The sequence below is a fragment of the Vicugna pacos genome, chromosome 24, assembly GCF_048564905.1.
Source record: "Vicugna pacos chromosome 24, VicPac4, whole genome shotgun sequence".
NCBI classification, from domain to species: Eukaryota; Metazoa; Chordata; class Mammalia; order Artiodactyla; family Camelidae; genus Vicugna; species Vicugna pacos.
Window position 1 is genome coordinate 14,760,529 of NC_133010.1, and position 12,472 is coordinate 14,773,000.

The window sequence follows — 12,472 nt, forward strand, 5'->3', positions numbered from 1 at the left end:
TAAACATTATTTTTGAGCTATTGTGTGGCAGCACTGCCTGCTGGAACCCATGTTGCTTGGAAGTGAATTCAGTTACATGTTGCTAAGGCTGTGTAGACATTCCTGTAGTAAACGTGTGGAGCTCAGTTCTTTACAGCTCTATAACTGTTTATTTAAAATTTTTCCATTGCCCTAAACCGCTACCACTGTCATTCATACTTTTTTTTCAAGGAAGCTTCTAACTTATTACATTCGATGAACAATTTTAGAGATTCCCAGGGTGGTACCAATAACCATCTACCCTCAGAGCTCTAGTCCCAGATGCAGATCTGATAGAATGACTTAGCTTTACCATCTTGGCTTCTGCCACGTTTATGTAAGTGGAAGACTGGTTCAAGTCAAAGGTCTGAGTACAGGTTACCATAACACTTATATTTCATTTCCTTTTTTAACTAAAGGTTTATGCTGAAGGAATATTAAGGGATTGTTAAGAAAAAAAATCTTACATTTGGCATTTTGTAAGGATTTTGGCATTTTGTACAGGATCAACCTGGCAGAATTTGTGTTAATGGAACTTAAATAAAACTTGCCTTCTGATGTTGTGGTCTGTGGGCACTAGGAAAAACAGAGCAAAACAAAACAGAACAATAACCACCTTTTTTTTTTTTTTGAGAAAACAAGTGCAGCCACATGTATAGATTCAATTATTTTAGTACAATCCAGCCACCACCGTGGAGGAGCTCCTAGACAAGGAAATATCAGGGTCAAGCTCTCCAGGTCCTGTCTCTGGGGACAGCTGGCACAGGTCTATGGTCCTTACCTTAAAGCTTCCAACCACCTGTGAAAATGCTTATTCTTCGGATTTTATGGTCCACAAACAGGAGATGCTTTTATGAAAAATAATTACAAGTTTTAATATATATTTAGAATTCTGGTTATCATACACGACACTTTAAAAAAATTTTTGGTTTTGCACATCTCAGTACAACACATTTTATATAAAATGTGGGTATTCCCTGAAAAATTCTTCTTTTTTAAGGAAAGACTGTAACTATAAAGTGTACAATAGCCCTGAGATGTCTTTGGAGTCAGCTTAAACTCTCATTATGTTTTCTGTAGGAGTAGCTCATGTGCTTTCTATTTTATAACTCTGAATGTCAATACTGAAGGCAGTGTGCATCAGCCGTGAGTACTCACGTACATCCAGACAATGGCACGTTACTCACTGCTAAAAAGAAATGAGCTATCAAGCCACGAAAAGACATGGAGAAACATTTAACGCATATTACTAAGTGAAAAAAAAAAGTCAATTGGCAAAGATCACATACTGTATGATTCCAACTATATGACACTCTGGATTATGTGACATTTTGGAAAAGCAAAATTATAGAGATGGGTTGCGGGGAGGGAGAGATGAAATGGTGGAGTACAGAGGAATTTGAGGGTAGTGGAATCATTCTATATGATTCTATAATGGAGGATACATGTCACTACATATTTGTTCAAACCCATAGAATGCACAATACCCAGAATGAATATTAATATAAAATATGGACTTTGGGTGACAGTGATGTGTCACTGTAGGTTCACTGGGATGTTGATAGTATAGGAGGCTGCGTGTATGTGGAGTCAGTGGATATATGAAGACTCCTTGTACTTTTTGCTCAATTTTGCTTTGAACCTAAAACTGCTCTAAAACATAAAGTCTGTTTAAAAAATACTCAAATGAGTTTTTATGATTATGTAAGTGAAATACTGAAAGTCTAAAATCTCATAAGCTTAGTTTTTATCCCATTTTTCTATGAATATATTAAAATCATTGATATTATTCTATACACAAAAAGAATTTATAAAATTTTGTATACAATTAGGAAGTCTGTTTTTTCTTTATTTTGCCTAAGTAAGTCCATGTTATTAAAACCTCTTTATAGGCATTCTTTCTAATTACTTAAATATTTAGACATATTAATATACTAGTACTTACTTTACTTGAATTTGAATTTTGAGTTGTCCATTTTTTTTGTTTTGGCCCTTTGGGTAGAGAAATCCTAAAAGTGAGTCCAAATCATGCAGTTCCAGGAAATATCTACTGTGAATATCACTATAACGCCAACCATCTGAAAAGTAAAATAATCCCCCAAACACTGGACTATCATATTAAAAACAGACCCAATACAGTCATAAGCCACAGTGATTAAAAATAAAGACAAATGTTTACAAATGGTAACTAGACTTATCATGGTGTTCATTTCATAGTGTATAAAATACTGAATCATTATGTTATACATCTGAAGCTACTATAATAATGTATTGCAATTATAATTCAATAAAAATATTAAAATGAAATTTTAAATAAAACAAATGCTGTTTTTCAAAGCTTGGCTTAAAATCTTTTCTTTGCCTTTTTTGTTTGGACCCCGCTAACTGAATTTCTTTACCCTTTATATAGTTGCTTTACTAGTGTCATTTTTTTTTGTTTTTAATTGCATGTGCTTTTAAGTCCTTGATTACAGTATCACACAGGCTCTTGTATATTCATGTTATCATAGTACTGAGCTACTTCAATTCCCCAAATTAATTACATGATTCAATTAACACCCACCAGAGTTAGTGTCCAGAATTACCAAAGTCAGATACAGAAGAACAAATGTGAAATTTGCAACTCAGAAAAGTAGTATATGTTAGCTTCTATAAATTTATGTAACCTCTCTAATAGTAATCAGTATTTTACAATACAGAAGTTTTCTTAAGGTGGATAGATAGATAATAGATAGATAGATAGATAGATAGGTAGGTAACATAGACAGATAAATAACAAAGGCAAACCAAGTTTGGGATTACTCTATCTGCAATATATCTTCCCTCTTACTTGCTGGTCAGCATCAGAGGCAGAGTCATAGTCCATCCTTTCTCCTGTTCCTAGCATCAGTGGTACAGTAAAGTCATTATGTTTTTCTTTCTAGACAATCTACTCTCTCTCTCTTCTACTCTACATCTTCTATGCCACAACCACAATGGGGAACATATGAACTTACATTGTTTTAGTGTAACAACATACGAGCTTACACTTATAATTCAGGTTCTAATGGTATATCAATCAAAGGCAATGTCATTCAAATAAAATTATTCTATTTTCCCCATTTTTAATCTTTAAACTCATTATAAGAAATTGAGTACAGTATTTACATATCCTACCAGATTTAAACTCTTGAAGTCCACTTTAATGCAAATATCAGATTACAGCCTCATACTTATAATGCACAGTATATACAAATGCTGGCATCTCTTTCAGTTCCCTTGATACGCATCCAAGTTTTATGGATGAGATTTTGGAGCCTCTTATTGAAAATTTAGCTGTAATGGCAAGAGAAGTGACTGCACTCATCCACAATGCATGCCACTAAAATTACACCTCGTGGAGACATAGAAAGACAGTGTTTATCCCTGTAAAACTGGAGGAACACCTGCAAACATAGACGGGGATGAAGGTCAAGAGCATCATAGAGCACCTGGTGTAGGGAGCATTTTTAATCATTCATCTCCTGGAAAAGAAACAGTTCTAAATCCCTCTTTCAATTGAACTAACTCATTACTGGCAAATTCTTGCCAAGTTTCTGTTGTGGGATTTTCTATTCACTCAAGGCAGGCTATTTATCCTAGTGAAACACACTCCTTTCCTGAACCATGTCATTTCATGTGAACTAGTAGCATCAGTGCATTCCTGTGTCATGAATAAAAACAGCCACTGGACACCAGTGTTAGCTTTCATTTTACCTACGAGAAACAGTCCGTATATGTTTTTTTCTGTGTTTCTCTTTTATTCTGATATTCCCACTATGCTTATAAGGAAAACAAATATTTCAATCTTAAGAGAGTAGAAAATATCACATTACATGCAATTGAAATTTATGGCAAATTGTCATCAAATGGCTGATTCAAAGGAATGAACCTGCTATATATATTTTTAGTACCTCATTCTCCTAGTTACACAGGAGAACTGCAAGAGTCTTTTGGTTTTTCTAAAGAGACACGAATTTACACGATGTTAAAGTAGAAAATGTTAACAGTTTGCAAAGATCTAGGAGGTATTCTGGAAATACTAGCCTGGAAAAATACATTGACTGTAACCAGGAGAATTTCAAGATTGTAGGGCATTTGTATTTGTGGGAGTATGGTCATGAACAATAGTTCATGGAAGAAAAATTGCATTTATAACAAAATGAGTTATTGCTCAGCTTGAGGCAAAATATACAGTTGGTACTTTTTTCGCATGCTCACTGAAGACTTTAGAAAATTTAAAAACAATAACAGCAAAGCTTTTGTGCTATAATTCAAGCTAACATTATATATATATATATACATACACACATACATACACACACACACACATACACATATGTAATTTCATGTAGGTGCTTCTGTGTTAATGCTAACATGGTCCCAAGTTCTTTGAATGTTATTTGAGTGCCTACATTGGGCCAGGAACTCAAGGTTAAACTTATCATGTATGTGTTGCAGCTAGATGGTGCTAGCCATCTCCTTTTAATAATCTGATGAACAGCAAAAGCCAGCTCAATATTTATCCATAACTATGAAATCCTTTCAAAGCCTTAAGTGTGAGCTGGGCAAGGGAGACAACTTATGTACTTTTAAATTCCCTAGACTGTTATGCTAATTTTTAAAGCAGGGACTGCGGTGAGAAATGACTAGGGGACTATTGCAGGATGGTGTGACATTTCTGGCATTTCCTCTGCCTAATTATCAGAGAATTATAGAAATCTTTTCTACATGTTTATTCCCTGTTAAAATAAAAATATCTGTAACTAAAGAATTCTGTCCTTTGTCTCCTGTCCTCTGTCTGTTTCATGTTGTTATATTTATGCAAGTGTCTTTTTATTTTTTTATTCTGAAAACTAGGTCATTTGATCATTTTAGATTTCTTGGGACATAGCAGAAGTGCAAGTGAAAAATATGTATTTGAGTAATTTTTCTTTTCCTTTCCCCTTTCCCCTTCATTTCCTATTCTGCCTGCCCTCTGAGGAAGACTGCAGCCATGGAAATGCAAAGTCTCTATTCAGCAACTTCGGTATTTAATAGCATGACAACAGTAAGCCAGTTGGATTAAACAAGTCTCCCATTTCTTCTTTGGAATTTTTGTTTATTTGTTTCATTGCTTCAAAGCTATAAGAGAGAAATAACCAATATTTGTAATTTTGATAAGAGTTTGACTATATTACCAGATGAAAATACAAAAGCAAAGGAAAAAAATTCTCTCTGGTTCTTTATAACCATTTTAGTAACGGAAATATCTTCTTTATAGAGTAATTTTTAGAAGGTAGTCAGTAAGGATAATAAGATAATATTTTATGAATACCTAATATTGGGCATCAGTTTCAATGTTAGCAAAATCGGTGGCTTCTTTCCGGAGCTACCAGGGAAAGAAATCCAGGTGAGGAACACACATCAATTTTTTTTCTAGCCAGGACTTTATTTTTCCGCTCAACCAATGAAGACTAGAAAGTAGAGTAAAATTCTGAGAGATCACTTTTGATAGAAAATAATGTCTGCACATACACATATGCCCACACAGATTATAAATATAATCACATAGAGATAAAAATAAGAGGGGACATCTGACAGGAAAACATGAACCACCTGTTTGCATAATGGTTGTTTCTCTATTCTAGTCATCTTATATACCAGGAGCCATAATTTCTACAGATCGTCTATGGTCATGCCAGGACATTCCAAGCACCATCATGACCTCCCAAGTAGGCAACTGCTGCTAAAATTATATGTTTACTAAGGCTTTTAAGAAAGATTTATATAACAAAACAAGTATAAAATTTCAATAAATGTGGGCATAAAATATTTAAAGTTTTCATGAAGCTTTGTTATATCAAGACATATCAATGTCTCTTGTTACTAAACCATGTCAGAATATACCTAATCTAAACTGAAAAACTACACACGTGTTTGAACTCCCAAGGATAACAAAATAAAGAGTGAATTTCCTAACACTCAATGAATAGCTAATAATGGCAAATATATCCTTAGAGAACAGTCTTATGGCTGAACATGTGTCACTGAAAAGGCTTGCATATTTTTCACATGAAATTAATGACACTTCCACTTAGAGTAAAGCAAATGTTGTTAAAGCTGAAAAACTACCTGAATCATCTGTCCGCAATTATATTAGCAATATTGGTAACACTTTCATATAATTGATGTCACTGTTACATATACTTTTGCATAATTTCTACTTTTGTTTTGCACAAATGAACTGGTCCATTATTGTACAGTGCCACTTAAACTGAGTTCCATACGGCTATGATGATTTATCTTCAAATTATGAAACAAGATTTTTTATAATCTCAGTATTTTTTGTTCACTTAATTTACCATGCATATTCAACATATTTTGAAAATGTCACTTCTTTAAATCAATTAATTTACTTATAAGAGGTTATAAAATAAATTTAAGCAAAGTCCACATGCATACCAGTCTTCTTTTAGTTGGAAGATTAGTATGTTGTAAATAACCTGGCACATGGTGGAGCCAATATTCTTAAGCCTCGTTCTTCCTCGATTCCTCCCACTATGGAAGCCGGAGCTTTAGACTCTTTCTATTTTCTGTACTTTGCAGGGTGATGGTGACACCTAGTTCAGAGCAATGAAATCTCATGGAAAGCTTGCTGGCGTGCTGCCTTCCTAATAAAAGGACCAAACATATTTAACTGCAAGGGAGTCTGGAAATACAGTCTTTACTATGAGTGCTTTTAAGCCCATAGAGAATTCAAGGAAAAGGGGAATAAAAATATTATTTAAGGAAGTCAAGAAAAAAAGTAAGAATATTATTAAGGGAAAATTGCCATTTTTATTATATTGTTCTATGATTCTTTTTCTTTCTTTAACACCGTTACTGAGGCATTGCGAGTTCAAGGGTGCTGTTTGAGGATGAGTAGATGGAGGTATTCAATTCCTATTCAGAGCAACCCTACCAGAGGAACAAGTGATTTCTTAGAATTGGCAATATTTTGATGTGAAAAGCCCTTTCTGTGTTTCCTAAAAGATTCTGAAAATATGCAGAGTGGAAGAAATGTACTAGCTTCACTGAACCATTCAGTGTCGCACTCTACCCAGACTGAAAACAACTTAATCATTTACCATTTAGCAGTAAAAATTCTAACAAACACTAAAACAAAGTCAAGGAGCTATACCTTAGATTTTTTTTTCTCACATCCCTTCTTTTTTCCTCCTAATATTTAGGAATTAACAGTCACACTTTGTCTCTTTTGTAAAAATGCCCAGTAAGTCTCTTTACCCTGCAGGAAACTGGGCAAAGAAGGGTAACTTATTCCTCCCCACTCTGACCATTTTTGATTGTACAGTCTTTCCAACAAACTGTTTCAAATCCAGTATTAAACTGTTTCTTTAAGGTAAAGTTAAGCAAATACTAAAAATTATAGAACCTCAGGATTGGGTGTTCAAGCTTTATACTCTCAAAGTACAGTAAGGACAGGCAATTTTATAGGCTATAGGAGAAATCCAAATGGTTTTTCAAGAGTGTTTGGATTTGGCTCAATCTGAAATGAAGCAGCAGTGAATCAGAAATAAATCTACTTTAGGAAAGATAGAATCTCACTATGACAAAAGATTTGTTTATCTTATAGATTAATCGTCACATTGTAAAATAAATTTTCATAACATTTATCATGCATTATCAGTTCTTTATTTTAAGAAACTTTAAGCTATTGATGCATATCTCAATGGATATCAAAAAGAGTCTTTGGCTGTGTGGTTGCTAAGAAACTGATGTTTCAGAATCAGGAAATATTATGCACATTGTATTTTCTGACAAAAATAAATATTTGAACCAGAGAAAAGAGAAAAAATTGTCAAACTGGAGAAATAGGAATTTTCTACCATTTCCCCTGGAAAGAACATCTTCTTTGTGAAAGTCTGGGAGTCCAATGGAGATGTTCGAGCACACCCTTGAAGTTAAAATAATCTGAGATTGGACATAGTTAAGAAGGTAAAAGAGTTTCATTTCTCCTGTGTCATTCTTCCGCCAAGATGGCACAGCTCAGTGCCAAGAGAGATCGTCTTGGCTTATGATTTCTCCAGTGGGAGAAAGTGAGAGCGTGTGAATGAGTACTGAGCTTCCCCAGCTGTGCAGGATGTTCCCAAAGAGACCTGCTTCTTTCTCATCCCATCCAGAATACTGAGGTGTGCTACACAACTGTGGGGCAGGGAGTGGCACGGATTCCAGCAGTCAGGGCTCTTTGAGGGCATCAAAGAAACATAGATCCTACTAATCGCCTCATGAACTCCATCAGGAAGCCTGCCCATAGACAATGCCTTGTCTATGATTCCGTCCAACTCACCCAGTGACACCCCCAGCGCTCCACATATCTCACCCCCACACACACCCTACCCTACAGTCAGCTCATTGTGTAAACCCCCAAGGGTGGTGAGAACAGTGTTTGCAGATAGCTAGTGAGCACATGCAAAACACTGGCCCAACTCTGGAAGACTGGGGGAAGCACACAAGTGCAGCACTGTCCAAGGGGAAGCAAGCACATGGGAGGCTGTCAGCATCTGAACTAGTTTTGCAGGATGTAGAGAAGGCATAAAATCTTAAAACTCGCTCCTGCTCTAAGAGGAAATAAGAAGTGTAGAGCAGGCGTAGCCACAGAAGAGGGCTGAGAAAGCCTCAAAATCCCTAACAGGGCCGACCAAAGGTCTTACTCTCATAAGATAAGTCAGTGAAGACTGGAGCAGGAAGTGACTACTTCTTTAGATGTGAAGACAGCAATGCAAGACTTGAAGAAACATGGAAAATCAAGGAACATAACACCACTAAAGGAACATAATAATTTTCAGTAACTGACTCCAAAGAAATGGAAATCTGTGGTTTTTTTTCAATAAAGAATTCAAAATAGTATTTTAAGAAAGCTCCGTGAATGATAGGAAAACACAGAAAGACAATTGGATGACATCGAGGGAAAAATACACAACAAAATGAGAAGTTTAACAGATGGATTAGAAATAAAAAAGAACCAAACAGAAACTCTAGAGCTAAAGAATACAATGATTGAAAACAAACAAACAAAAAAAAATGGAATAGGGAGCATCAACATTGGTCTGGATCAAGAAAAATAAAGAATCTGTAGCATACAAGATAAGTCATTTGAAATTAACCTGTCAGAGGATAACAAAGATAAAAGAACGAAAAAAGTGAGAAAAGCCTATGTGAATAATGGGCACCACTAAAGAAACACTTAACCCATTATCTGAGTTCCAAAAGGGGACGAGAAAAAGAAGACACAAGCTCATTAAAAAAAATAAAGCCTGCGAAACTCCCAAATCTGGAGAGAGATTCGAATATCAAAGTTAATGAACTCATAGATCCTCCCAGAATTTCTACCCCAAATAATTTTTTCCAAGACACCTTATAACAAAACTCTGGAATCAAAGACAAAAGAGAATTTCCAAAGCAGCAAGAGAAGAAAAAAACCCTCGTATACAAGTGAACCCTCATCAGACCATCATTGGATTTCTCAGCAGAAACATTGCAGGACGGGAAAGAAGAGGCTGTTGTATTTAAAGTGTGCTGAAAGGAAGAAAAAAAAAAAAGGCCAACCCAAAATACTTCACCCAATGAACTTATCCTTCAGATATAAAGGTGTGATAAAGATTTTCCCATACAAAAGCTAAGGAAATTTATCACCAAAAGACTTATCTTAGAAAAAAATCTTCAAGCTGATGCTGATCAGTAACATTAAAACATATGAATAAATAAAACACACCGGTAAAGGTAAGTATTTAGAAAAACTCAGAACACCCTGATACTGTAATTCTATGATGTGTTAATCACTTAACTCTGTCGTAAAGGTTAAAGGACAGAAGTATTAATGATGATTATCACACAGACGTTTCTTAATGGATACACAATATAAAAAGAGGTGAACCGTGATATCAAAAACAAAATGCATAGGGAAGTAAAAGTGTAGAATTTTTGTATAAAATCAAAGTTAAAATTTTATCAGCTTAAAATAGACTGTTAGAGCTATAAAATGTCTTATATAAGCCTCATGATAATCACAGAATAAAAATGACAGCAGATACACAGAAGATAAAAAGAAATGAAGCAAAACATACCACCACAGAAAACCATCAATTCATCAAGGAAGACAGCAAGAGAGGAAGGAAAAAACAAGGGAGTTTTAAAACAGCCAGAAAACAACTAATAAGATGGCATTAGTAAGTCCTTACCTATTAATAATCACTTTATATGTAAATGGGTTAAACTCTCCAGTCAAAAGGCTTAGAGCGACTGAGTAGATTTACAAAAAGACAGAAGTATGTGCAAATTACAAGAGGCTGGCTTGACTATAAGGACACACATAAACTGAAAGTGAAGGGATGGAAAAAGCTAGTCCATGCAAATGGCAACCAAAAGAGAGCAGAGGTAGCTAGTTATATCTAATAAAACATAATTTAAGTCAAAAACTATAATAAGAAATAAAGTCATTAGAAAATGATAAGGGGTTCAATTCATCCATAGGATATAACAATTGTAGATGTATATAAACCCAAAACCAGAGCACCAAAAATATATTAAACAAATTGGTGCAGCCAATATATACATTGCTACAAATATTATGGAGAACAGTATGGAGGTTTCACTAAGAAGTAAAACAGAATTACAACATGATCCAGCAATCCTCCCTCTGGATATATCCCTTAAGGGAATAAATAACTTATCTCAAAGAGATATCTGCATCTCCACATTCATTGCAGAACTATTTAAAATAGCAAAGATATAGAAACAATCTAAGTTCCACTGATGGGTGAACAAAGAAAATGTGACATATAGATATAGACAGATACAGATATATAGATATGTATTTATATACTAAAAAAGAAAAAATACATATACACACCCATGTTGCAACAAGATGGATGGACCCGGAGAGTATTAAGCTAAGTGAAATAAGTCAGACAGAAAAAGACAAATATTGGATGATCTCACTTATACCTGGAATCTAAAGTAGCCAAACTCGTAGAAACAGAAGAGAATGGTGGATGCCAGGGAATGGGACTTGATGAAATGGGGAGAGACTGGTCAAAGGGTACAAACTTCCATCTGTAAGATGAATAAATTCTGGGGCTCTAATGTACAACATAGTGTCTATAGTTAACAATGTTGCACTATATGCTTGAAAGTTGTTAAGTGTAGGTCCCACAAATTCTCACACATACACACAGAAAAGGGGATTACGTGACTCGAGGGATTTGTTAACTAACTTTATTCTGGTAATAATTTCGCAGCGTACACACGTATGAAATCATCAGTTGTACATCTTAAACTCACACAGTCAAGTATATCTCAAAAAACCTGGGAAATTTTTGAAAAATAAAACAAAAGAGGAAAATAACTTTAAACCATATATTTGTTTAAAAATACATTATTTATCTATATGCATATATGAATATATAAGTATCTACTCTCAAAAACTTCGGGACATTTAAGTGCATTAATAATTGATAAAGATCATTTTATAGAAAAATAGATCATGTATACTGCAAACAGAAATCCTGACTTTAAATTGAAAATGTCACTCACATGTACATACAGGAATGAGTTGTTTTAAAGCAACATTCTTGTAATAAATGTTGCTTTGTTTATTTTGCCCATTCTGTGCATCAGAAATTGATTGTGACATTTAGGAAAAAACCTAAGAGTAAATAGCCATGATAATAGATTTTAAAGGTATGACACATAGTATACTAGTCCTCAGAAAAGTTCAGGAAAAAAAAATTCTTGGCCAAATCATTTTGGGATATTACCCCTTTTAGAGATCTACAGTGTACTTCAGCAATTTAGAGAACCCAACAATTTCCAAAATATCTTCACAAGCTGTCTCTTTTACACAGCACTAATTACATCCCTCTGAATAAGTTCTGCCAAATGCACTTGCAGAAATGCTGATCTAAAACAATATCTGAGATGGTTGTTTTACTCAGTACTTTATAAAGATGAAATGCTTGGTTTATAAGGACTCAATTCATGTTCTTAAAAGAGAAATATGTCATAATTGATGTTCTGATTTAAAACAACTTTTTCTCCTCATTAAATAACTGATCAGGGCAACAAAAGCAAAGTTAAACAAGTGAAACTACATCAAACTAAAAAGTTTTTGCACAGCAAAGGGAACCATCCACAAAGTGAAAAGACAGCCTACTGAATGGGAGAAAATATTTGCAAATCATGTCTCTGATAACAGGTTAATTTCCAATATATATAAATGGCTCATACAACTCAACAGCAATCAAACAATTAGATTTAAAATAGGCAGAGGATCTGAATAGACATTTTTCAACGAAGACAAACAGATGTCCAACTAAGTACGTAAAAAGTTGTTCCACATCACTAATCATCAGGGAAATACAAATCAAAACCATGGTGAGATATCACCTCACACCTG